This window comes from Buteo buteo, chromosome 23, assembly GCF_964188355.1.
Source record: "Buteo buteo chromosome 23, bButBut1.hap1.1, whole genome shotgun sequence".
NCBI lineage: Eukaryota > Metazoa > Chordata > Aves > Accipitriformes > Accipitridae > Buteo > Buteo buteo.
Window position 1 is genome coordinate 12,773,875 of NC_134193.1, and position 26,321 is coordinate 12,800,195.

The following is a 26,321-nucleotide window of genomic DNA, read 5'->3' on the forward strand; positions in this document are numbered from 1 at the left end:
CGCCCACGGTGGGCAGGGGCCGCTCGCCGGAGGTGGGACGGGGTTGCCGGTTCCCCCCCCGCCCCCAAAACCAGGGCAACCCGTTTTGTGCTTGGCTGCGGTTACCGCTGCGAGTTGCAGCACTTGGTTTTACTCACTGGTGTGTGCAAGAGCCCGTAAGCTTGTCGAAAAGCTGCTCGGGACAGTTCGGTGTTTTAAGGCAGTTACATGCAGCGAGAGACCTTTTTAATTTACGCTGCCAGCAGTACTTAACGGGGTGTACTTGCTTTGTTAGGCCTTTTCGCCTGCCGCCGTCAGGAGCGGGCTGCACCACTGCTCCTGCTCAAGGGTTTCTCCGCAGGCAGAAGGTGACGCCGGGTTTTGTCTCTCCGCTCCGTGCGCGTTACCCCTGCCCGGGACCCAGACCCTGCTGCCCTGCTCCTCTGGGCCCCTGGCACTGAGGTGCCTGCGGCCAGGCACCGACCCAGAGCAGGGACTGCCACCAGCTGCGAGTGCACCGGGCCTTTTTGTTGTTCTTTTTCTTTCCTGAAGCTGGATCAGCTTTCAGGCAGGTTCTTTGTGGCCCTACCAGCAGCTGCTGGGGCTGTGCAAGGTGTGAGTAAAGCAGGCAGGAGGGAGTAAACTGCGCTGCTGCGGTGTGGAACGACGGTGTTAGTTACGCTCAGGTCCCGAGATCTGGTTTTTCTTTGCAAGCCTGAGAGTTAGACACTTGTGCTGGCTGATGGTTTCGTTTGCTTGGATTTTTTTTTCCTTTTAGGAAAAGAAAGAGCTTTCCTTTTTTTTTTCCTTACGCAGACCTCTGTGGGAAAACTTTGCTTTTAAACTTATTTTGGCCTTTTCTAGTTGATACTATTTCAATTTCTTGTCGTTGATGCTTTTCCCTTTCTTCCTTTTTGTGCTGGATGTGCTGGCTTTATGTTTCTTTGGCTGGTCTGGCTTCTAAATGTTCTTTAATGGCGGGGGGGCGTGGTACGGAATTGGGAAAAGATAAAGTATAAGAATCTGGGACTATTTCATGTTAGCTTCTCTAGTGGAATCTTGTAAGCCAAAGGGGAAGAGGAAAGAACAGAAAAAGTGATCAAGTGGAGCGCAGGGTGCTTTGCTTTGTTCAAGGCAGAAAGTGAAAAATGTCATGAGGGAGTGACTGGGATTTTGTTTTGCTTATATTTCCCTTCTTTTGAGGTTGAAAGATAAACGAACATTTTGAAACAGTTTGGTTTAAAATGCCGAGCTCTTCTTTTTCTCTTCAACTGACTCCATTGAAAAAAGAAAAAAAAAAAAAGTTCTTTTAAAAAAAAATGTAGCAGCAGTTCTCCAGTTGTGGAGCCAGAAGTAGTGTCGTGTGTGGGCAGAGAGGCCTTGCTGCTCATCCATCAGGCGTTCCTGCCTTCTCTCTGTGGACCATAAAATTAGAAAGGCTCCGATGTCCATTTAGTCTGATAGTCTGGGTAATGTGGGCTGTCGAAATCAAGAGAAGCTCTTTGTGAATTAGGTGCCATGCCGTTCGTGGCTTGCTCAGCCTGCAGGTTCTGGCCTCTGGTGTATAATTGAGGAAAGTAATTGTATTTTAAGAAGACTTAAATCTATTACCCAGGTGTGTGCTTGTTCCCATGGCAGATGTCAGGGGGTGTGAGCTTTATTTTGCTGCCAGCAAGTGATCTGTGGCCTTCTGAAGGTGGTACGCTGCAGTTTGAAAATTGTAGCATTTTAAACTTTTAGGAGTGGTCCATGTGAGACCCTGTCCTTTTCCTCCCCTGGGAATTGCCTAGGTGACCTGCTTTCTCCCCCAGAGCAGGCTCCTTACCTTTCCCAGGGGCTTTCATCTTTCTCATTGTCCAGAAAGACTTTTATTTGTTGCATCTTTCCTGAATTTGCTTTTTGTGCACAATGACAAGCTTGGCCATAGAGAGCATAGGTCCGCAGTGAGGGATGGAGTGTCAAGAACAACTAGAACTGGGTGTAATTGAGAACTGTCAACTTTGCAGCGAAGGAGGATGTTCAAAGCATGTGGCTGTCTATTGAGGCTTGAGGTAGCCCCTTGGATAACACTGAGTGGGGATTTGGATCTCCAGTTCTAAATAGTAATTGAGGAGAAAGTGTCAGAAAGTCTCCTGAGTTTCCAAATACTGGGGAGTTGTTTTGGCTGGAGTCCAAAGGTGAAATAGCAGTAGGACTCTGCGTGGCTTTCCTTCAGATGTGCTACTTGCTGCTGCAGTTTGCACCATCTGATGTGGTGGTTGTTCTTCTGAAGGCGTCCTAGAGTGACTTCAGAACAACTGAAATATTCAAGAACTGGTGTCTTGGAGTACTCCGCTTGTTCTGGGTTTCCTGCCCTTCCTTCTCTTTGAGGTGGCTGTTTCCTGGGGAGTTTGGCTGCAATGGGGGTCTGTGCCCTGGAGGGACCAGCAGTGTCCCATGAGAAGGCATTTGGGTAGCAGAGTGATAGCCCAGAGCCCCTGACAAGTGGGAGACCAGTGCAGAGAGCAGCATGCCCAACCCAGTGATGTACTTGGGGAATGGTGCAGCCGCACTCTGAATCTCTCAAGCCAGGCGCACTGGGATGCTCTCGGCTGTGCTGAGACAGCACAGGGCAGTTAGGGACGTGGGAGAGGCCTGGGTGTCCAGGAGGAGAGAGGAATTTGGGAGAGAGGCAGATTTAACAGGGAGCAAATGCCCACCACAGTGTTGAACAGCACAGACGGAATAGCTGCTTCTGCGCAGCATGCCCTCGCTGGATCAACTTTAGGCAGTTTCTCGGTGAGCCCATGGGTGAAACTGTTTCATTTCCCCAAATGTCCTGCCATCCCCTTGGACCGTTTGTATCTGCTGGTGTTTGCCAGACGTTGCCTGAGCTGCTCTTAAACTGCAGCTGTTTTTGCAGGTTCCCAGTTATTGCACAGTTGTTCTTACAGTGTTTATTTTAGTGGTTATAAACTGATTTTTAAAAAGGAGTTGGAACTTGAGCTGGAAAGTCTCCTTTTTCTTCTTCCCCTTCATGATTTGGTTGAGAAGCTGCACCATAGGAGGTAGCAGCTGAGCCCTTCAATATTGCCCCCCCAGCTTATGCTTTGAACTTTGAGATGTGGTTTCCCAGGGATTCAGGGGGTGGTTGTCCTGTACCTTGATTTTAGTAGTGGACATATGTTTGGGTGGGGGTGTCTGCTCTTAACCTAGTAAAATTAGGAACTTGGCTAGGCAGTAAAAAAACTTGGAGACCTTTTTTCTCATAACATTTTGTTTAGCCTGAATGTTTGCAGTCAAACAGAGCTATGTGTTTCTTTCTTAAAGACACAGAGAGCAAAAAGCTCTTTAGGGCAATATTTCAAATTGCTATGAGGTTCAGAGCCTCATTTGGAGCTAGAAGCTGCCACTATTGACCAAAACAGTTTCACTATGACTCTGTCATCCTGCATTGTACAGGGCGAAGTCCCTCAAAGCCATTCTCATGGTGCGTTCAAGCACTGTGGGTTGAAGTGTAGGTAATCTTTTTAAAAAGTAGTAAGTAAAGATACAAATTGAAGGAGAGCCCAGTGCGGTTAACTTGATCCTCTGCTCTCATGGTAATAAATGTGTGTTGCCTTTCCACTCTGATCTTTGCTTCTGTTTGTTTCATAATAGTTACTTTTGCAAGTTGAACTGAAAATAGGTGCTGGAAGTGGTGAATAATCTCTTCTCTTGGAATAATCCATGGCTGGGAAGAGCCAAGGGTTCAGTCCTCCTGATCTCTTTTGTTAGAGGCAGGCTAGCTTTTTTTTTCTTCCTCCTGTGTTCTGTGTTGAACATTAAACAGTGATTTCTATGCAAGAATTTTAAGGAAAGTCTTTCAAAGTACTTGAATGACCAACTGGGGGCAGCTAAGAAAGGGTTGCCTGGGAGATGCTGTTGAGAGCAGCTAATGCAGCATGTGACAGCTTTCGTGGAAGAAAGTGAAGAAAGGCAGGATTGTGATCTGATTTTCCCTCCTTCCCCTTTGGGGTGCAGGAGTGGTGGTCCTTCTTCCGAAGGCTCAGGGGGTGCAAATGTGACTGAGTTTGCAGGCACAAGACTTGTGCTGCTTGTTCTACTCACCACAGGAGTAAAAAGGAACAAGGTGCAGCTGTCCCTGCAAAGACAACCTGAGAGTGTAGTCTGGGAATCAAATGCTGCACTTCATTTCCTACACTCTTTGCAGTGCTTGTGCTTCCCCAAGGTTTTCACTGGGAGGGGAGGGATGTTGCCTTGTGGGGATGTAGCACGGGGAGGGAGTGTAGGGCTCCTGGATGCTCCTGCAGCGTCATCAGAAAATTAGGTAAAATTCTGTTACATCACTTCAAGCAATCTCAGGGTAAAGCTGGCTTTCTGGGGAGCTTATTGTTTGTTCCCTTACTCCTCTTCAGAGCTTCCACTGTACTGGTTATTCCTCTCTCTGGGTGCGTGTCTAGGGCCCAGATGATAATTGTGGGGAAATGCTGAAATACATATCCAGAAATGAAGAAAATATTGTGTCTTACGTGTTCAGGTCACCACCGTTGCATGTTTAATGGATTGCTTTTCTGGATGCTACTCAACTTCCAGCTCTGACTTTGTTCTTGTGCTCTTCCAGTGCCTGCTTAAAATGAGTTTGCATGAAAATGTGAGTGCTTTCAGGCTGTGGAGAATGAAAGTGTGATGCTCCAGTTAGGTGTTGGCAAACTGTCCGGCTGTCTGGAGTTGTGTGGGAGGAGAAATGGTTTCTTGGTTGTGTGACCCCAATGGGGAGAAGAGCAGCTGGGGTTTAACAAACTGGTTAAAATTATATAGGCCCCCAAATTCTCCAGAGACATCTCTCCTTTCCTAGAAGCTTCCTTTAACAAGCTGATTTCTCAGGCTGATTGCTTGCAGATGAGATCATGCAGTGTGTTTTGCAGGGAAAGAATCTGAACTTAGACTGGTGAGCCAGAAAGTTTTAACACACAAGTCACATGCCCAGTGTCCTCATGGCACATACAAAACACTAGAGACTGTGAAAATATCCATCTTCAGGACGGCTTTGTGCTTCAACGAGCTTTCTAAATATGAAGGATACCAAGGGATGCTCTAAAGTGCTGGGTCCTGTTGCTTGGACAGCAACAGGAGATAGCAAGGAAGTATTTCATCTTTCCTTAGCTCTGTTTCTCTCTTTAGTGTGTGTGGTGTTGGGATAGGCCCAAGCGAGGGAAGGCTCTCATCTGCCTTAATTCCACAGACATTTTTCTGCTGGCTTCAGCAAAGGAATTTATGTAGAATTGATGATGTTTTTTTCTGTTAATGCATGAGAACATTCTGAGCAGGGAAGACTTGATGCTAATGTTCTGCTGCAGAGGATCCCACCAATCTCCGGTCCCTCTCAAAAGGGATGTTTTCCATTCTCTTGATGGCAGCTGGGTTAAGGTGTCCTTAACAGAAAGGACTCTTCTTCCAAAATAATCACAGCCATCATTCAAGAATGTTGAAAATTAAGCAAAGCTGTTCTAAGGTGATGTTGGGTGGTATTCCCAGCATAGCGGAGCAAGCTAAAAACTTTTGTGGCCAGTAGCCTTAAAGTACAACCCATTCTCACAGGCAAGATAGAAAGGCACCTTCCTGATGCCAGTGCCTCTTTGTACCTAAAATTACTTCTTCCACATCAAGAAGGCATTAGTTATGCAAAAACACTTGGGGGGGGGGGGTAGTTTTGCTAACACTGATGATGGAAATAGGAGCCAAGGAACCACTTGTTCCCAGTCTCTCTTTAAAAAAATAAAAATCGGAATCAGACTGGGCAGGGAAAATTTCAAATTCCAAACTTGAAATTCACCAACATTTTATGCAACTTGAAGAGAGGAATGTATAAGGCAAGATGTATTAAACTTCCTACCACTCCACATCAGTGTTCGTCTGCCTGTAAGGGAGTCTCATTCTATGGGTCACTCTTGTGAGCTTGCTTTCTGAAACAAATAGTTGAAAGTAAATCTTACAGATCTTACAGGTGAGCACAGGCTTGGTGGTATTTTTTTTTTTCCTTTCACTATGCTGCAGACTTAAGCATGCCTGCTCCATGGGAGTTTATCAGAAGCTCTTTCCAATGCGTAACTTCACACAAGTATTTTATAGAGGTGGAAAGTCAAGCACATGGAAGTGGAAGACACCTATATGCAGGCTTGTCAAACTTCATTTGGCATCCTTGTGAGTGTGTAGTACAATGCAAGTTAAAATACCTACTTTCTGTGTTGTATTATTTTATTCCCTAGGTAAAATAGTTGTGAACATAAGTTGCTTTGGTTCTATGCCCTTACTGACTGGCTAATAATCCCAGGATCCTTCTTTTAATGAAAAGAACTGGTAAAACTCTTGTTGCTCTGACAGATTGCAGTGAGGTTGTATATTTTTCGTAGCAGCTCAACCATTTCATTCTTCATGCTGTTCCCTGTTCCTGGATGGGATCCTGCTGGGTCTGTTCACGGGCTGTCTGTCCACCTGGAGACTGGCTGATGATCTTCCCGGGGCCACTGGCTGGGTCGAGCAGTGTGTACACATGGGAGGTGATGATCTGTACCCTGAAGAGTGCTGCCTAAACCTTGTTTTGTCCATGAAGCTTCAAGTGTGGAGCTGTCGAAAAACCAGCCCACTCAGAACTAATGCTTGCAGAATGCATGAGCAAGGAATTAAACTGGGTGGAGTTATTCCAAAAGTTGGATTTGGGGCCTGTTCGCTCCTAATGCAGCAGCTCTCTGGGTGTTTGCTTGGAAGGGCTCCCAGCATGGATGATGCTCTTCTGACCTGATTTGACTTTCCTTTTTTGATGCTTAGGTACTGTGCCCAAATCTGTCTGCAAAGCTCTGCAGTGCAGAGCTCCAGTGCCTGATGAACCTGAAACAAGTCAGCTCCTGTCAAGAGATGGTAGTGAGATGATCAGCTCATATGTGCCATGGGGGATGGAGGACAGGGTGAGAGGACAAGAGGAGGGACAGACAAAGTAAACAGTTGTGTTTCTTCCCCAGGACTGTCCTATGTCCTGAGTCTGCCAGCTGCGATCTGGAGGCCAGAAGAATAGGGTGGGGTATTTTCTTCCAACCAGATGAATTTATGCAGTGAAAATGAGAAGTTAGTTCAGTTTCTCTGGGAATAGCATTTAAGGTGTAAAAATGTTCCACCCATCAGTAACGAAGAGCTGCTGAAGAACAAGCAAATAGAGAGACAGAGCCTGCAGAGCACACTGTGTTTGCAGCTCTTTTTCCTTGAAGGATGAGAAACTGGGCATGTTTTTGTTGCATGTATCATTTGGTAGTGGTATCAGTTATTTGTGTTGCCTTCTTGTGGAGAGCTAAACTAGCCAAGTGTCAGGTTTTGTTGTCCATCTGTATTACTGTTATGTTATTTCATTTGTGCTCATTTGTTTCTGCCTGTGAAAAAGTAAAAAACAAACAAACAAAACAACAAAACAAAAAACCACAACAAAACCCCCCCAAACTTGTAGCAGAAATAGCTGGAGTACCAGTATTCTCTGATATGAAAATGTCAGATTATAATGAGTGCTTTTCACTGAGCTCAGGCTGTTTCTACTGTTCCTGACAAGCTGTCACATCTTCATGGTGGGTAATGTGATCTTCCAGGAATGTTTATCTTTCATTTCTGCATTTATAGTGGAGCTGAGCTGGAGGTGCCTGTAAGAACATGTGCGGTGCGAGCCTCCAACGCCATGGTATTGTTTGGGATGAGGTGTTGGCCATGTGTGCTATGATTCAGCTGCTGAAGAGAACAAATCAGCAGACTAGCAGAGCTAGCCATGCAGTGAGCTCCCTCACTGTTTCCCTGGACAAGGGTCCCAACGCTGTAAATTCATCTCGTGGACTTTGTTTTTAAGTGCATATGTTTTGCATTTGTCTGGATTGCGATGGATATTATTCAAATGACCCAACTTCCCAAAGTGTCCTTCCTCTTTCCCTGAGTTTGACGCCATCCATGTACATACTTAGCTAGCAGCAATCTTGTATTTTCTTTCATGTTTTGGGACAACCTGGCCAGGGCTTTACTCTGAGAAAATGAGCTTTGCTGGCCAGTGCCATGTACAGATCCCATGGGTCAATCCTGGCAGCACCATGGGCAGATAGCTGGGAGGAATGGCATTGATGGCAGTTTCTCTGGTGGCCAGCGACCCTCTTTCATCTCGGCGCCTGCTGCTGTTTCCCCATCACCCTCCAGACAAAGCACCTCATGTAGACATGCTGCTTTCTTCCCGAGGACTGCACCCACCAGTGATTAGATGTGGTTCAGTCTCTGCTATGGCATTTTTTGGCCTCCTCCCAGCGCTGGAAGGACACCAAAGAGCAGCAGTGCTTCTGAGACCTCCCTAGAGTAAAGACTTAGAGAGGGAAATGATTTTTCTAGTTGCTTCTAATGTCTTGAGAGCTATTGGCTGTCTTGCTTTTAACCTGTATTATTGGAATTATTGCAAGCTTTTGTATTTGAATACATAGCTGAAGTTAAATGCCAGAAAGAAATCTCTTATGGCGGATGTTAATTTGTGCAAGGATGGTCTGGTGCAGTGTACTGACCCTGTTTGAGACCTGTGCAATACATCAAGGCACAGATACCGGTACTGCAGTATCCCTACCAGTACAGAATTAGCCCTGATTGTGTCAGTGCTGACATCTTTAACCAAGCTTTTAATATAATCTAGAAAGATCTCTTCAGAGAAACTTGATGCAAGTCTCTCATAGAACTGTTGGCAATAATTATTCTGCCTCTTCTCATTTGCTGTCACAGAATGATGGAAATACTGGTTGGAAAGGACATCTGGAGGTCTTCAGCCTGACCTGCTTGAAGTGGGACTGTCTCCAGCATGTGATCGCCTCAGCCATGGCTTTGTCTGGCCAAGTCTTGAAAACGACCAGGGATGGAGCAGTGTACCATGCTGGATCAGCTTTTGTTTTCTTTTGCTTGAGAGTTTACCTAGTGAACCACCTCATAGTGTCAGTTATGCATTTAGGTTTGAATTACCTCATTCTGCAGGTTTAAAAACATTTAAGTGAACTGTTAGGAAGTGTCCCAGTAGGGCTAATAATGTAATGTGTAATGTATCTGAATCCTTCTGTCTTTTCCGTGCTAGTATGGGAAATGTGAGCAGACGCTAGGGCTGTTTCTGCAGGAAAAGGCAGGGATCCTGTTAGATGGTTTTCTTATGTTTGCACGGGGTATTACAGGTGAAGCAGCGCTTGTAGGATGTATCCCATTGTTGGAATGAGTACATGGGTGTTCCCCTCAGTATTAGCCATGGTGTTTGCCCAGATATGAGCAGGGCTTGTCAGGAGGCACAGGATGAGCACTGTGAGCATGCTTCGCGCTGAGGCTGAGTGTAGGATCAGTGCCGGCCAGCTGTGTGCCCAGGCTGAGGCCACACGTACACAAGGCATGCAGTTGCCTTTTGTCTAACCTCCTCAGCCCCTTGCAATGGGAGGAGAGGGTTCTCCCCAGAGTCTGCTGCATTTATTTCAGAAAAAATACCGGGTCATGAGATGAGTGTGGCTGTTGGAGTGCACGTCTAAGTTGCCTGACGTGGTTCTGAGTATTAATGGGAACAGAACAGCTCTCTACGTCCAAGAAGTAAACTTGCCTTCAGAAATGCCACAAGCTTCTGGACGCAGTGGGTGTCCATGAATGGCATGTAGTCAGGCCAGACCAGAGGCCTGCTGCTGCGTCTGGGCTGGGCTGGATTTCTTCAGACAAAACTGCAGATTGCAACACCCTTATGCTTACTTAGGCCAGGAGGCCTTGCTTGCAAGGGAGATGGCTGAGATGCAAGATGCTGCTGAGGAGGTGGAAGCTTCCCTAGCCAAGGCCTCGTTGCTAGACTCAAATCTGGCTGCATCTCCAGACTTTGCATCCCCTCATGCAATGGGGAGATTCAGAAATTATGTGCGTGCTTCACTGGCACTGAAAGTGAGAGCTCCTGTGGGCTGGTTGTGATCTTGCTTGGCACTGCCTTCTGCTCTGGAGATCCATGTTGTATTCTTGTTAGAGTGCAAACTAGCTCTTGTGTCGGATGAGTCCGGTGGCGTGGAGTGAGCAGCAGTGTCCTTGGGTTTGTTACAAATTCCCACTTGCACTGTGCAGAGGGGCCCTTTGGTATCTTGCCTATCTGAACTGCACACCCGAGAGCACGCTTCTGCCTTTTGTTTCCATACCAGAGCCAGTGAAAAGGACTGGGACTGTGGGCTTCTGCAGTCTTCTGGTTATTTGAAGATGATAGTCCTTGCTGAGGAATCGCAGAAATGTGGTGACTACTGTTGTCAGCTGCTTTCTGCATGCTAGCTTTGGACGAAAGTGCAGAGGTCAGGTTTGGGGTTGTATGGCCAGAGGGTCCTGGAGCAACAGCTGTAGAGCAAGAGCTTCAGGGATGTCAGCTAGAGCTGACTTTTGGCTGACAGCTCTCGTTTTACCACCAGTTCTATGCACCACTTATTTTTGCAGGGGTCTGTCTTTGTGCGTTGCAGGCGGAGGAGCGTAATGGCATCACTGCCACAAGCTGAGCTCTGCCTATTCAGTGGTTCAGTTGGTTTGGTGTCCTTTGCTGGGAAAAGCAAATGGCTGGTACCAAATCTCTCCCTTCCCACATGCTGTCCCTCCTCGCTGAAGCTTATAGCAAGTGCTTACGGTTTGCTTTGGCTTTCTGTTCATATTCTCCATGTCTCTGGAATAAAATCTCCAGTGAAGGAAGTTGATTAGCTTTTCTCTGAGCTGGATTTGGAATTAATACTCAGACATTGGTCTTCTCAGGTCCCCACAGCTTGTAGTTTTTGACGTGAAATGTGCCAACACAGATTCACTGGGGAAACTTCTGGGGAGAGGAACAGATTTGGGGAAGTACCATGGCAGGTGAGATAGCAGGGCTTTGTCCCCCAGCAGTCCTGGGACCTGTGCAGCTCTGCTTGTCAAAACTCTCCTTACGCTGCCTTCCTTGCTCCAAACTTGTTACAAGGATGGAGGGCAGAAAGAGCTGGCCTACTGCAGTGGTGGGGGAGGAACACGCGAAGGACAGTGCTCAGGACATTAGATACTATCTAGTGCTTCAAGAAGAAAGGTCAGCTTTGAAAGAGGCCTTGTGCCTGCTGAATATATCAACTGCTTCAGGGATTAGATGTCAAAAGCCCAGAGCAGAGGCTTACTAGCTCGTGGGAGTTGAGCCCCTCCTTGGAGTGGCAGCAGTTCTCATCTGCGGCGCTGGCTGTTGCAGGACACCAGAGGGTACTTGGCTCATCGTGCAGATGAGAGCAAAGCAGAAAGGCTGGAGGTGTCCTGCTTGGGCTGGTCCCAGTGTCCAGGGATAGGGAGGGATGTCTGTTTGCAGATAATAGTTTTCTCTGCCCCTTTCTCAGAGCTGCGCCAGCAAAGATGGCCAGGGAGAGTGTTTACAAGTGTGTCCTTGCTGAGCGCTGCTCTGTGCCAGGAGGTTACTCCTTGTCTGGATGACGTGTTCACTGAGGCTTTGTCATTACAACAACTAAAGCTAAATTGATTGCGCTCCACTTGTTCTGACCTGGGGGTATAAGTACTACTTTTTTCTCTCTAATCTCATCCTCATCTTTGAGGCAGCCCATGATGCAGCAGCTGAGGACCATGGTGTTTAAAAAACAGGGCAAATGAGAGGCTGCTGCTGCTTGGATCTTTCCTGATAGTATTAAAGCTCTGAGTGAAATTTTGGGGGCTGGGTAGGAGTCGTTTTTCTTCCATTACCACCTCCTTAGCCATTCTCATCCCTGGGTGAAGGAGCTGTGGTGGCACAGTGATGCTGAGGCCTCTTCTGCTCCTCTGTCCCAGCAGGACAAGGCTTCACTGAGCAGCTGCCTGTGTGCCCAGAAACCAGCAGCCTGGCTCAGCTGCAGAACTTTATCTTCTGGGGGCATGAGGATGTGTCTATCCCATGGATGGACCAGAGGTTGTACTTGTTTTGGTGATTTAGGAAGTCACTGAGGGGCAAAGGAGACACCATACTGTTGTGGTGTTTGTCTTCTTGAGGACTCATCATCTGTCTTCAGAGCAGGAAAGGCTTCCTTGGCATGGGGTGGGAGGTGTGTGGTGGAGGGTGAGTGTTCCCCTTGTGCCCTGTTGTCTCTTACACCACTTGGGGAGGGTTTGTCCCACGTCAGGTATTTGTATGTCATCGCATGTGGTATGTTGTCATCTCTGAGCCCTCTTCTGTTATCCTGCAGAATGGCTCTAGTCAGCATCTTGTATGTAAGGGTGGCTTGTCAGTATTTCTTGGAGGATGTCATATGCACGTCCCAAACGTGCCTTCCCCACCATGCCAAGCTCTGCCCTGCTTTCCTCTTTTCCCAGGTTTATGGATGGAAGTGGATTTCTTTGCAGTGGAAGGATGATACTAGCAGAGCTAGACTGAGCAGATGTTTAGCTGGAGTAGGGTGGGGGTGAACGTACTCTCACACTATGGGTAAGGACAGAAGAGGGCTTTAGGTGTACACAAAGCACTTTTGATGCAACACAGAAGCCTGCTGTAAAAGTTCCTGGAAAGGTGAAGGCAGGAGCTGGCTTCCGCTGCCTCTCACTGAAAGAATAAAAAGCTTGGATGTTGTACAGTTCCAGCCTCCTAGTGGGATTGTCCCGTGCTCTTCAAGTCCTTTGTCACTGCTTCACCAAAGGTCACTCAGGTGATGTCCTGCTCCTGTCTGTCATGAGATATTGGTGCTTACTGGGATGACCGGGCCTGCTATGGCCTTCTAGGATAAAGGTCGTGCCACAGCTGGGCTAGGCAGGCGACTGGAAGGCAAGGAGTGTAAGGACTGTGGAGCAGAGCCACTGTAGGCAGACGGATGGTCTCGTGATATTGCTGGAGCAGCCTGTTGTGCTGCTGCTGCAGGAGAGGCCTGGCAGAAAAAGCTTTTAGGTGCTATTCTAATTAATGTTTTCCTTATTCTCACTCGGATGTGTATTCCCATCTCGCTGTTGGTAACTGGGGCAGTTCTCTGGCCACAGGTCACAGGTCTGGTGCACGTCTCTTGACATTCATTTCTACAATGGGGTTATGCAGCTTTTCTTCTGCCAGAATCTTGTGCTCAGTACAGAGGAGGGATCTGCTCAGTTGTTCAAGGCTATGAGCCCATGTTGAGCTGTTTGTCTAGTTGCCTTCACCTTGGCATCAACATGCTCATTGGTGTTCGTTCATTTATTTCTCCCAATGCCACCTGATCAGGCAGTGGCTCTGGGACAGCCAAAGGCAACTTCCTGATTTCCGAGTGAACAGCTCACCAGTTCATCACCCATAAATTTCAAATTTTTGCTTTGCTGCTCAGCATAGGAGGTTATTTTTAAGCACTGGAAGAAAAAAACTGCTTTTAAGCCCATTGAAACTTTTTCAAGGCATTATCTTCTACTTTGTGAGACCACCTCTTATCTCTTCGTAGAATACTTTTGAAATACTTCTGGGATTCACAATACCATATGGACACTTTAAAAAGCCAAATTGTCCTGCATTGGGATAAACAAGCTTTTGTGTCTAAATTTGTATATGGTATTTAGTATCTGCTAATGGGTCTTCATCTGTTAATTGGACTGATCTTTGCCGAAGCCAAACACAATCTGTTGGAGAAACTATAAAAATGCCAGCCCTGGCCTGAGCCGGTTCTGCTCCCTTGCCGTTTGGAAACCTGCTCGTGCTGCAGAAAGCTGTTCTGTGCAAAAGCAAAACAGGGTCTGTTGATGTTATTTCTAGTCCTTTGAGAAGATGACTTGCTGGTCACATGTGCTGCTATGAGGTCATTAGGAAGTCTCTCAAATACACAATATGAGAACCGATGATGCTACTGCAGAAGTATGCTCCCTCTGCGATGTGAGATGCAAAACTTTCTGAAGTACTTTGGTTTGTAATAGCTCTGAGTGGGAACTGTTATTGTGCATATTTGGGCTCATTCCAGTGAAAAAAGGACTGTTTTCTGCTTTGCTTTATCCCTAGATTGATTAGTGAATGTATACTGTGGGATCAAGTTACATTTCAGAGGGCATCCAGCAGAGAGCCTATTTCTGTATTGAAGTGCTGAAGGCAACAGTGACTCTAACTGCAAGATCAGCAGTTTCTAGCAGTGCTTTGTGCCTCCGCGGCACTGTGCCTCCCCAGGGAAAGGAGCTCCTCAAATCTGTTTGTGAATTGGGCCATTGCTGTTCCTTGTGCTGCAGGGCAATGGGGAGCTTTCTCTAGACCCTTGATGTTGCTTCTGTGATCTGCATCTGCTTTGATGCTTTTATTGATGTCCCTCCTGCACTCCGTGTTCCTGGATGTCCAGAGGTACCCTCTGCCACAAACTGACCTGTGTCCTCCAAAGGGATTTGTTTTGGTCCCAGTTTACCCCAGAGGCCTGTATCCAGTTTGGTCCCTGTACATCATTGTTAACAGGGCAGGCATCCGTATTTTGGCAGGGGAGTGCCTTGTAAGTGTGTTATCTCAATCAGTAACACCCTCCTGGAGTAGAGCTTCCCAAGCAGGAAGGGGTCTCATGTCTTTCCACCTCTATCATACTGCTGGTCATGTGCTTCTGTCCCAAACCGTGTATGAGCCTTAGGGATTGTCCCATCCCTCTGAGCTGATGAACACACTCAAACATGGAAAAATTACCCAAGGGGGAAAAAAGTAAATAGTTTTCTGTTCTTGGTACAGAGGTGGATTGTGTGGCTGAGATGGGGTACAGAGGCAGGGAGGAAGATGGGAGCAAGGCGGCATCTGATTGCACATATGACCATGTCCTACAGCTTGCAGCTGTATTTTTCAGTTGGGACTTAGTGTGAGCACAGTGTGGTTGATGTCTGCTTCCTTTTTTTTTTTTCTTTTGAATACCTCAAATACCTGCTGCTTTTGTTGATGCTTTGCTGTGATTCTTCTGCTTGAAACCTGTTGTAGCATATGGGAGTCTTTGAAGAATGGGCTGAACTGCTGCTGTCCCCACTTCTCAGCCTCCTGCTGTGGAGTCCCTCTGAGTGTCACTCTTGTACATCACTGGCATCCACTTCCCGCCCCAGTGCTGCTGTTGCAGCCCTGTGCTGCTAGCTCCAGGAGGATGCTTTCCCATGCTGGGGTGTCCAAATGGGACATCACAGGGCTTCCCTTGCCGAGCAGCTTCCTTGCAGGAGGCAGGACAGCACCTGTGTATCCCAACGGGCAGGTCAGCAAAGTACTTCTGCTCTTTGGTCTCCTTGTGCTGTTGTGTTCCTTGCTGCTGGTCCCCTAAACTGGGGCTTTATACTGGTGACCCCAGGTGATGTTCTGCTCAAATCCCAGTGGCCTTGTGACCCAGGTGAGTGTGGCCCCAGCCTGCTGCAGGCTGCCACACTCCCGGGCTCTCCAATGGCCACAGCAGTAGCTTTGCAGCAGAGCCTGGCCGTGGGCAGCGGCAGCAGCTGCTCCTGGAGGTGGAAGGGTTTTGCAGCCCCATGGCTGTGCCCTGCGGTGGTGCTGTACTGGTATGTGTGGGTGGTCTCCTCAGGGTGCCCGCAGCCTGCTGGCCCCCGTGGCCGTGTTAGCGGTTCCTGTGGCTCCATCTGCTATGGTCCTGCTTGTCCTGCCACCATGGAGCCATAGCAATGTCACCTGCCGATGAGGTTTCCACTGTCACCCTTGGTAATTACCTCCCCCCAAGTGCCACATTCTGGTATGGAGTTTTGTATTTTTCCCTCTGTTTCTGTATTTTTAAGTGAAAAGGAAGAGAATGTGATGTCACTCAGCTGTCTTGACAGCTGCGGTAGTGAACTTCACTCCTGTGGGACCCCAACCTGAGGAAAGCAAACAGGGGTGAGCTGTTGCAATGAACACGGGTTGAGCCCCATGGTCACTGCTGGTCTCTCCCTCATCCAGGAAAGACTTTGGAAGTCCAAATGGCTGAGAAGTGCCCTGCTCTGCTCTCTGGTTGCAATAATCCTGTCGGCTGGAATTGCTTAATAAATGACTAGTTCTGTCTTTGCTTTTTACCTTTCCGCCATGGACGACACAGACTTGTGAAGAATGAATGCGAGGAGCACGGCATGGTGATGCCCTTGCCAGGATTTTTCCTGTGAGCGCAGGCAGCCGTGTTATACCAGAAGGTGCAAGCTGGCTCTGCGGTGCTGTGCCGGGGCCTGGCTTGCCCCTGGGACTACACGGGCCCTGCTTCCTGAGCAGGAGAGCTGCTTTATGTTGTGGTTTTACTAAATGAATTCAAAGCTTGGCCTTCCTCCAGGCAATGTCTGGGCCAAGTGCCAGCGGAGCAGCCCCTAGGGAGAGCACTGGAGCAAGGAGGGGCCAACAGCAGGGAAGAGCGGAGGAATCCAAGAAGGCAGATTTGCCTAGAAAACAGCTCTGTTTCCATCTGCTCGGTCAGGAGTTGCTATAGGAACTGGGATGATAGAGGCAGGGCCATCTCCTGGGCCTGTCTGTGTGTGTGGAGGGAGGGAAGAGGGAGGAGTTACTCAAGTTTGAACATATCATGTGTGCTGGTGGAAAGTTGCAAGGAATGTCGAAACTACAGCCTGGCTCAACCTATGGAGTTCAAAAGAGACATGGCAATTGTTCCTTGTGCTCAGCAGGCCCTGGGCAAGGCAGGTAGGGTCCTTCCAGCTTAACTCTGCTCTCAGCTTGCGATCAGCTCTCCCCCCGCGCGTTTCTGTCGCTGGATAAAGCACAAATGCCTTTGGAGACTTGCTGGAAGCAGAGGGGGGTTTGTAGAGGTGGCAGTGCCGGGAGGTGAAGGCTTTTCTCCCTGGGCTTGTAGGGAGATGGTGGCTCTTTGCGCCCTGTTTTTCCTTCTGCGGCTGTGGGAGGGTTCACAAATCATGGGTATTCTCGCAGTGTTGCATGCCCAGAGCCCTCTGGGACCTGCGGGATCTTTTGTTGGGTAGAAATGTGAAGCTGGCTGGTGTTGTTCTCCCAGACAGAAGTGGTTTCTGGGGCTGTGGCTCTCCGGGAAGGCCCATGGTGTTTGAGCTCTCAATCAGACATGCTTGCCTGAAATGTTTCAGGGCTAAGGCTAAGTCAGATATGTGAAAACTGGGGCTGGCAGTGAGTGGGTTGTGGATGGTGGGAAAGCTGGGGGGGACATGCTCCTGCACTCCAAGCCCCAGCGGCTCCTGCCCTGTGCAAGTTTTCTGGCTGCGTGTCGCGTGCATTCTCTCTCCTCTTCTCCTGAGGAGATGCAGACTTCGCTGTCCACTCTTGATGCACCTACTGCAATTTTTGTCACTGTCAAACTTTCTCAGACTTGCATTTAGCCTAAAACACAGGAGTACGAATATGCAGGAAGTTGCTCCTGAGAATCCTTGTTGTTAGGGTTAATCATGGGCCTCTCCAGAAGCAGCCCCTCTGCATAAAATCTGATTATTTCCCCAGTAAACCCATTGTTTCAGGTGCTGAGAACTTTCCAAAATAGCTGTGTTTCCACTGGAGTGTTCCAGGGTCACTCACTGTTCCTCAGGTATTTATTTAATAGGTTTGGCTGAAATTTCATCTGCCCTTTTTGTGTCACAGAGGATAATCTCTGCTAAAAAAAAAAAAAAAAAAAAAGGTGGGTAGTGTTGTTTCTCTTTTTGAGAAGCTGCACAATAAGCCTCTGAAAACTGAAACGCGATCTTTATACACAGACGTGAAGCTTGCCAAACTGGATTAGATCACAGCCCACCTACTCAGGCACCCATCTTATCTCAGGCAGCGGCTGCTTGGCACATCGCACATGAAAGCCCAAGAGCTTGAATGCAGGCAAATGTGGAATAACCTGCCTGTGTAGGAGATAACTTTCTGCTTACATTAATTACTGGTTTGCTTATGCCTGGCTAGATGAAAATTTATATCCAGTGTATTCTTTCTTTTATTCTGCTAATGGAATTGCAGATGTTCTTATTTTGTAGATCCACTTCCAATATTTTATTGAATTACTCCCACATTGCTCTGTGGCAATATATCCCAGAGGCTTAATTCACATGGTATGCCATGGAATTTCATTTCCTCTGTTTTAATTTGTTGTTTTTTAATTTCAGTTCATTTTCAGTATGGAAAAGAGGTAAATGGGATCCTTTTTTTTTGGTCTAGGTGTCATTATTTTACATATTTCTTCTCCCCCATCTCTCCAGTTTCTCTCATCTTTGCCACAGGCAGTCCCAGGATTTTCCTACAGTTACTTGCCTTCTCTGTAATTGCTAAGTCTTACTACTTCTCTGTGGGCTCTTGTTTTCTGGTCTGCCTTGAGAAAATTTGATCAGAATTGGCCATTCTGGATTTCCATAGCTGTGAAATGCTGCTAGAGCTTTTTTAGTGTTCTTGTCTTTTCCTTTGTTTATAAGCAAAACACTTGGTTTGATTGCTTGAAATACATTGTGTGGTAAGCAAAGATCTTCTCTAAACTGTCCATAGTCATGCTAGGTATTTTGCTGGAACATTTAGTTAATGGAAACTTCATCTCTGGACATGAAAAGTTAAATTTTGTCTTGTAGAGTTGTACTAGTAAATAGTAAACCCACCAGAACATGGTTAGACCTTTCTGGAAATTCTCACTGGAGTCTCCAGGCTTGATGCAGCTATTTCAGGTGATCTGTAAGTGTTGCCACTCACTGCTCCCATCTTTGCCAGGCACTTCATAAATTAAACTTTAAAACCACTTTGTGTAGTAAACAAAGTTTGCTCAAGCAGAATGTGACAGCTGTGTGTACCCAGACTTTGCTTTCTTGGTTAAGTGCACTGATGCGTATTCTGCTCAGCCTCTGAAGAAATGATACCCACTGAGGACACAACCTGCCTTGTCCCCTCTGGTTCAGGCTAGTGTGCTGTGGGAAGGCAGTAACACTTTCCACTTGTTGCATTTTGGTATTTGGATTTATTTCAATCTGTGGAATGCAGTAAGTGATGATAATTTTTGCTTCTTTCTGATATTGGAAAAGCTTCAAGTTTGGTATCTTTTTGAGGATGTATGGCATGGCTTTTCACATTTATAAACTTTTTTTAGTAAGACTACAGCAGAGCCAGTAGTGCTCCTCAAGCTAAGGGCAATGTCTGTGTGCCAGTGACAGGTGCACTGAATTTTTGTTTTCTGAATATGAAGATACATTTTACAAAACTCATAAAACGTAGCTGTTGGTAGTGTCAGCATTTCTGTGGCGGTTTGATGGAAACTAGATGGCCAGCTAAATTAGTGGATGTTCCAAAATAGTGTTTCTGGTTTGATTTTCACTGAACCATCTCTTAAGAGTTTGGCTTCCACCCTTGCAAAAACCAGCAGCTTCTCAGCTTGGTGCTGGGTAGTATGTGCTGCTGTACATGACTTTGTTTGCTTCCCTTCTTGTTTCGCAAAGAGTCTGTCCCAGTAATCATCTTTTATCTTTTAAAAAGAATCCACTTGGAGCCATTTGCAGAAAAAGTTGTAGATAAGTAGCTGTTACTGTAAAGTGGGTGTTTTGGAAGCTAGGCAATTAATAAGGAAAGCTATAAAGATAACTGAAAAAGCATAGCAAATATATCTCAGGGCAGTGAGAAATATTTTAATATCTATATAACAAAATAAATTTCATCAATGGTGTTTATATTGTTGGGAAAGGTTAAAAAAACCCAACTGATTGCTAATAACAATACCGAGAAGTAAAACATTTCCTGTGTTTAGGGAGAAGCTGGATGATGTACTCTCCTTTATGAAGATATCAAAATACCTTCCGTTGTACTGGTAACAAGGGAGGGTGCTAAACACAAGATAACATTTTTGAAGTCTTTGAAACTTGAGCAAGATTGGAAGCTGTTTTTTTAAATAAATTGGCAAAGCAGCTTTCTGAATCCTGGCTGCTGATGTGTAATAAATCTGGGAAGACTGAAGGAGTTCCAGAAGTTTGGGAATACATAAATGTTGTAGCAGTGTTTTAAAATAGAGTGGGAGCAGGTAACCAACAGGCAGTTGAGACTAGCCTCCATCCAGAGTGAGATCTGGGGAAGCTGGTGCATTTGTAAATCAATGTCAAATTAAAGAAAGAACATGCTCAGTGATTCATGTGCTCTGATGGAAAGCAGATCATGTCCGAAAAGTCTTCAGATTGTGGTTTTTAATGAGATTCCTGTTCCAGTTGCCAAAAGTAACTGTGTTGACATCATATACCTGGATCCCGACTAAGTTCCCTGCTGTTGACCCAATGCCGCTCCTCTGGGAAGGCAGAAGAGGCTCTGCTTTGGGAGCAGGAGTGTGTCAGGTCCCCAGGGCAGCTCCTGGGTGGAGCGGTGAAGGCAGGTCCCCCTTGTCCTGGGCAGGGTCTGATCTCTGGCATATCCTTCATGCTCTGCTAGGGTGCCTCACCACTGCTGCTGGCTGGTGGGCTCTGAGCTGAGAAACACCCTCCTGACCAGTTTGGTGGTGTCTCGTCTTTATTTGCTGTTAGTGTAACCAGTTCCTGCCCTCACTGTGCTAAGGTGGCATTATCTCAGTTTCCATTTTGCCAATCAGTACTATGTTGAATAAGTTGATTTAGGAAGTGCCACCTGATATCTCTCAAAAATAGTTACCAGTGGGAATGTGATCCATGCAATCCCTAAACAGAGGGCCATGGAGTAGTGCTCCAGCCATGCTCTGGCATCAATACGGGACAGTTATTCCCTAGTTTGCCCACGAAGAAGCTGGTGGGAGTCATAGCAAAATCCGACCAGAGCTGTCCCACTGCCTGAATGGAGCCTTGGTCTCACAAGTGCTGACTTGGGAGAAAATATTAAGTAACTTAATACTGAAATTTGGCTTCAATGAGGAGGTGGTTGGAGGCAGGGTGGTTTAGTCAGGGCAAGAAAAGGCTTTGGGATACCTAAGAGCAGATTATGAAGAAGACAGAAACAGGCTCTTTACTGTGGTGCATAGCAGGAGGGTTGACAGTGATCATTGACTGAAATAACAGGAGGTTCTGCCTTAGCGTAAGGAGGGGTGAAGTTTTTCTGCAGAGAGTCAAGCAGTGGAAAAGGTTGTCCAGAGAGGTGGGGGAGGCTCCATCCTTGGAGATTTTTAAGACCCAGCTGGACAAAGTCCTGCCCAGGCTGTTCTGAAATTGGTGCTAACCCTGCTTTGAGCAGGAGGTGGGATTAGATGCTCTCCTGAGGATCTTCTCCAGCCCGAATAATTCTGTGACTCAGTAACCTGATCTCCTTCTGAATGCAAGTTTGAGTACAGTTAAGTAAAAGGTTATGGTGGAGCCCCTTGAGAACGGGGAGGGAGGAAGGTGGTTTAGATTGAGTGTTCTTAATACTCCATCTGTCATCTGTGTGGTTAACATGTCATATATATGGTTGCTATATGAGACTCTCGCAGTGGAAGATTGTAGGTCTTGAGAGGACTATTGCTAACCTGTAGTTGATCTGTTTTAAGGATAGTTTAAAGAAAAAAAGTAAGCAACCTCCTCAAAAAAAAAAAAAAAAAAAAAGCTGGAGAGACATGCCAGTGTAAGGAATAGAGTGAAAATGTCAATGTGCCAGGTGCTCTCTGGTGCCTGTTCTGCATGGGAGGGAAGCAGTGATAAAGGACAGTGATTGCTGCTGCTTGGCAAGGAGAAAGGAGGTAATGGGAACTTTTTGTTCATGCACTTCTGTTCTCCTGCCACTTCTGTCATACAGAAACAGTGGGACTGGAGCCTGGAGGCTGCCCCTTAGTTGAGAGGACCTGTATTTTGGAGTGCTTGCTGCAGTGCGTGAGACTCCCCCTGCCCTGGCTGCTGAGTTTAGGGTTCCTGGGGGGCAGTGTGCATTCCTATCCTGTGTAGAGTCGCGGCATGCCTGGCATGTCTGCCTGGGTTGTGGGAAGTACCTCCAGGTTCCTCAGGTGAAAGAAGCACAGAGTACCCCTGCCCTGGCGTCAGTGGGAAAAGGTAGCTATGTTTTTGGATTAGGTGAGCCAAGAACAACCCACTGTTAGTATAATGAATTTGCATTTCCTTATCTTTGGCTTTGCCTTTGTAATGGTTTCTAATTTTGGCCTGGTTACTTCGATAGATTAAATCACATTTGTTCATTTATCCCTTAGTCTGGTTTTGTGACAAAAGTACTCTGTCCTGTTTCACAAACACAGGACACCCCACTCCTGTGGGACTGGGCAACAGGCAATGGGAAAATGCTGGAGGATTTGCAGGTCTCCAAACCTTTTACAAAAACACCAGCACCTTCCTCTGGGCTGTAGGTAAGGCACTCCTTCATGTTTGAGTCCATGGGCTGAACCTTCTCCCAGTGTTAAATGGCTGTGTCATAGGTGACTGGAATGCTGTTTTTCTCCTAAAATCTAGAGTGAGGTGTCTCTTTTTTCATAATAGCCCCATTAGATGTTTGGCTACAACATGGAAAATGAGGTTCAAACCCTCCTCAGCCTCCAGGCAGTCCTATCACCCACCCCTCAAGAGGGTGACCACAAAGTATACCCAGACCTCAATGTTCCCATTCTTCTGCCACTACCTTAGACCCAGCTCTGTGATGTTCCTGTTCCCACCCCAAGTACCACTCCTGAATGTTGTGGTCCTTTTCTTAGCCCCATGTGTTCTTTTGTGTCTCTTGTGGTGACAGGTCTCCTAATGCCACCTCAAAGATCATGCTGGGGCCTATTCCCGTCTCACTTTTCCCATTGTTGTGCCTTACTTCTCGCATCTTGATTAACCCAACCCTTTCACCTAAAATCTGGTTGCTTTCATCTGTCCAGCCTTGTTGCTGCTCTGGACATCCCTTTGTGGTGTCACTGCTCCTGCCCTATGTCTCCCACCACATTCCTAACATTGCCATGGGTTTTTGCTCTTTCTGACCATCTCTGTTGGTGCCTATATCCAAGATGTCCTGTTGCAGCCTCACGCTTCATGCCAGGATCTTGCTGGGCCTGCCCAGCTCCCTGGTTACTGTCCAGCATGTTGATATTTGGTGTCACTGTTTGCACTTGGTTTGTCCAGGTGCCACACATATGTCATTCAGAGACCTCTCCCCACGCTGCCTGGTTGACTGAATCTAGGGATGGCCACAGAGACCAGATTCCAAGTTCACCTAAGGGAAAACTTGTTGCTGCCTTCTCACAGGTCTCCTGCACATATGGCATGGCTGTCCTGATACTGGTCCCATCCGTTCACCCTCCAGCAGCTCTGCTGAAGTGGGTGGCCATCTTCTCAGGCCAGCAGCCCTGCTCTGCTTTTTCCAATCTTATGGCAGTTGGTTTCATTAGAAGAGAGTGCCTTTCCTTAAGATTGTTGTCCCTGTACACTCTTGGCATGATGCTAGCCAAGTGGCAAAGTCAGAATCTTTGTTAATGGTAAATAGGAATATATAGGGAGGAGATGACTGGGGCTTAAAAGCCCCCTTAAAAGACCAAAATTGATACCAGAAGCAAGAAGTATTTGAATTGTAAACTAAGCAAAATGTTTTAAGAAGTGATCAGAATCCTTTCTGTAAGCATTTTCATCAGCAAATTCTGTTTGGTCCAAACTGAAGCGGCATGGGCTCCAGAGGAAGACTGCTGGATTTGGGGTATCTCAGATTAATTCTGAGGCAAAGAGAAATGTTCTACCATCATTTTGGAGCCAGAAAAATGGAAATCACACTTTCCAGCCTCTCTTTCTTCAGGCTTCAGATACTGCCCCAATTAGTAGCTTTGCTGCTTCCTCCTTGAATTCCTTTAGGAATGCTAGGAGATACCATCCAGTCCTCCTGACCATTCCTGAACATCTTCTGAGCATACTTTGATATAGGATAGATCCTCTTGTAATACATACAGAGTGCATCATACACACAGCTATGAGTCTTGATCATGACCATGGAGTTTCTTGGCGTGGCGTTGGGCATCTGTAATGGGATTCCTGCAGCAAACCCTAAGGTCCCACTCCAAGGTAATGATCTGCGAAGGAACCAGTTAAAACAAATGCCTGTTTCAGTTGGGATCTAGAGAGGCTTGCAAACATGCCAGACCTCCGTAATGGATCTCTGGAGGGAGAACAGTACCTGGAGGAGCTCCAAGTCCCACCTTCTTCATGCACATCACTAAAGAATAGCTCCCTCCTGTGCCCACTGTGCTTTTGCTTGCAGGCCCCATGCTGTGCTGGGTACAGTGCTGGGTCACAATGAGCTGTTTCTCTTCAGAGAGATGGATTGGATTTTTAGACATGGTATCTGCTGGGTATATCGGGAAAAACTGTCCTCTTTTGCATTTCTTTGAGTTTTTCAGCAAGTAGATTTTTTTTTTCCACTCACAATGATTGTAACAGGATTTTATTCTCCTGCAGCCAGCTGTTAGCAATTAGCAACTTGATCCATTCAGTCCTGAGAACAGAGTTTAACACTTTCTTGCCTCTGTGAGGATGTTGCTAATCCTGTTTTTGCTGGTTTTGGGCTTGTGCTGTAGTTTTGGCACTTTCTGTGTATGTGTGGGCAGGTCAGGAAGAAAGGCATGAGTACAGCAAGGGACTCTAATGCAGCTGAAAGAGCTACAACGAAAAGTATCAAGTCGTCTACCCAGAAAAAATCATTAGGAAGATGATTTCCAAGCAGTTTGTACAGAGGCTTGTATTTAGAAGTATATTCCAGTGTGTTCTAGTGCTGGGAATTGTGCAGTTTGGGAATCCAATCTACTACTAGCTGAGATTTAGACTTAGGAGAAATCAACATCAGTAGTTCTTCAAACAGTGATTTCTGGCAGTATGAGATCCTGAGTGGAGCTGAATTTCCTCTAAATTATGAGACAGGGGTGAAAAACACTCTTGGTGACCTTGCCCAAGCAGCTGCTGTAGAGCATGAGAAGATGAGAAATGACACTGCTCCCTGTGTGCAGCACCTCTCCTGGGACTCCCAAACATGCACTTTGGTGGTCCAGGACCAGGAATCAAGTGTGGCAGGAGGAGTAAGTTCCGCACAGCCTGAACTCAGCTGCTGGGGTTCCTGCATATGGCTGAACTGCTGTAAATACTTATTCACTGCCACATACAAAGGTGAGGATTTGTCTTGCCAGACTGGCCACCTGGGAATGATGAGGCTAGTCCAGGCCAGCCATTTAGGTTCCCTGTGTCATCAGTGGAGATAGACACATCTTGAGGGGATTCGTCCTGCTCATCTTGGATGCTACTTAGGCAAGGGCCAAATTCAAAGCTGGCTTTTGTTAGCACAGGGGTGCAGACAGGTGAGCTCTAGAGTCAGCTCTGAAGGTTTCTGTCTTTCCTGGAGGCCAGGCTGGTCTCTATGGCCACATCTTCCAGTTTTGGCTTGCAGTTCCCCCAAGCCACACCATTTTTGCTTGACCTGCTAAGCTCCATGTGCTTATCAAGTCCTGAGAAGCCCCCTGTTCACAGGGTGCTGGCTGCAGCAGGGTGGGACAGGCAACTGTCTGTGCCGCCCCAGGCCATACCTTTCCTCCAGCACTGGTTGCTATCTCAGGGGCAGGAGCTGATGTGGTGCTTGGGCACCTCTGTGTGACTTCCCTTGTCCCCACCCCACTCCCTCTTCGCTTCTGTTACCTTTTACATTCTGATCACTGTATTCCAGTGGTTAAATGATGTGACTGGCTATGTGGCAATACAATAGGTGTGATTTAGAACATGGTGTGAGCTTTGTGTAAAGCAAATGGGCACTTAAATTATGGTGTTTGGTCTGTACCTGGTCAAATGAGATAATGTTGCTGTTTGTGTTACACATCTCATTATTACTGCTGTGACATTGGTGGCCGTTGACATGACTTGCTTGCAAGTCATTTTGAGACCATGACAAACTTAGCACAATTACTTTTTTGTCAACAGGCAAAACCCTTACACCAAAATTTAGCTTAGTACTTTCACTCAGGGTGCTAGCTGATCCAAGCTGGGCTGTGACATCTGTGCTGATAGCAGAGGATAGGTGTTACTTCGTCCCTGTGCTCTGCTGCAGGCATCTGCCTCCCTGCTGTTCATCCTTCTTTGCTGGGCTTTTGGGTCAAATGGGAGGCCAAGGCATTTGAATGCTTACAGTGATGTCTGTCTGTTTTTCTGGGGGGTTTTTTTTTTTTGGCTTCAGCAGTGGGCTCTGGTCCTCACCTAGCCATGTAGAATTGCTGTTTCAGTGCTGTATGGCCCCCCTTTTCTTTAACCCTGGCCAAGTTAGAGGGAAATCCAAGAGTGTTTTTTGGTGGGAGCTAGCCTATGCCTTCACAGATGCCTGATCCTCTCCCCCTTTGCCAGGCTCTGTTTCTAGGCCCTGAGGGGGTGATGAGGGTGTGGAGTGTAAGTGTGCTCATCCTCTGCCATCTGAGGACTCCAATACAGCTGGCAGCTTTTAAACCTCCAGCTGAGAAGTCACCTGGGAGGTGTCTTCAAGCTGCTGTTCTCCTGCCAGGGTCTTCTCAGCAACTTGCAGCTCTGTTTGGTGGCTGGTCCAGCATGGG

At 46.9% G+C, this 26,321-nt stretch overlaps 1 protein-coding gene across 3 annotated transcripts in view; it reads left to right on the forward strand.

Moving 5' to 3' along the window:
• The window catches only part of LOC142044030 (discoidin domain-containing receptor 2-like), a 63,291-nt gene that overhangs the window by 512 nt on the left and 36,458 nt on the right, over positions 1-26,321 (forward strand). The window contains exon 1 of one of the 3 annotated variants that reach the window (XM_075055991.1): positions 16,387-16,555. The exons of the other annotated variants lie outside the window; for them this stretch is intronic. The gene's annotated coding sequence lies outside the window, so the exon portion shown is untranslated. Of the gene's footprint in view, positions 1-16,386; positions 16,556-26,321 lie in introns of those variants that run through there. 3 annotated transcript variants of the gene reach the window in all.